This window comes from Volvox carteri (assembly GCF_000143455.1).
Source record: "Volvox carteri f. nagariensis unplaced genomic scaffold VOLCAscaffold_82, whole genome shotgun sequence".
Taxonomy (NCBI): domain Eukaryota; kingdom Viridiplantae; phylum Chlorophyta; class Chlorophyceae; order Chlamydomonadales; family Volvocaceae; genus Volvox; species Volvox carteri.
This window is the reverse complement of record NW_003307625.1, coordinates 390,195-391,092: the sequence shown is the minus strand read 5'-3', so window position 1 is coordinate 391,092 and position 898 is coordinate 390,195.

Sequence of the window (898 nt, the reverse complement as noted above, 5' to 3'; positions counted from 1 at the left end):
CGCATCCAACGGCTGCCGAGAATTAGGTCGATACCGTCGGCTAGCTTAGGGATAACTTGTGCTACGATTTCGCAGCGGAATCCGTGGATACGGAGCGACATATGCACCTGACCTTGGAGGCGGACGCTATNTGCGCCATCTCCTAGCACGCAAGTAGCTACGTGGCTAGTGAGGGGCTGTAAACCCAGTTTTTGCACAAGTGCGGCGGATACGAAAACGTGCGAAGCACCTGAGTCGACTAAGGCGACAGCTTTTGTGCTAGTAAAGTTGCACGGTAGTAGTAGCGCGGTGTTTTCAGTCAGAGGTTCTAGTGCAGAACACTTGGACTTTTCCTGGCAGGGGTCGAGCCATGCTTGAAACTCGCCGCTGCAGTTTGGGGACCTTGTGCGACCACCTCCGGGTTTAGGTTCGGAGAAGATACTGGAGTTTTTTGTAAACTCTTTGAGTAGGGTCCAACCGCGTGTTTGAAATTCCTTTTCTAGGTGGGCGCACTTGGGCACCAAAATAACCGCACTAGTTGTGTCCGGAGCGCGCTGTTTAAAAGTGCTGTAGTTATTCAGCCACGGAATCGCGCGATCGGCTGGTGCGTTGCACCAGATATGCTGTCCACTAAGATTATGCGAAGTGAACGAGTCTGGACAGGCAAAGATAGGACAGAGGGAATTGTCGCTTCGCACGTTACAAGATGCGTCGATCGCGAACACCCGACCCGAGGCCTTCTGCAGACGCAAAAATACTGAGCGAAGTACGCAGTGGCTGCAGTCCACCGTTGGTGGATTCCGGGTTGGTTCCTCGATGTCCATTGGTTCCCCACACGAGCTGCCTGAGGCTACGGCGTGGGCAATTTCCTAGGCATCCGCGTTTTTGCGGTCCTCGTGTGAACGCGGCCGTTGCCGCA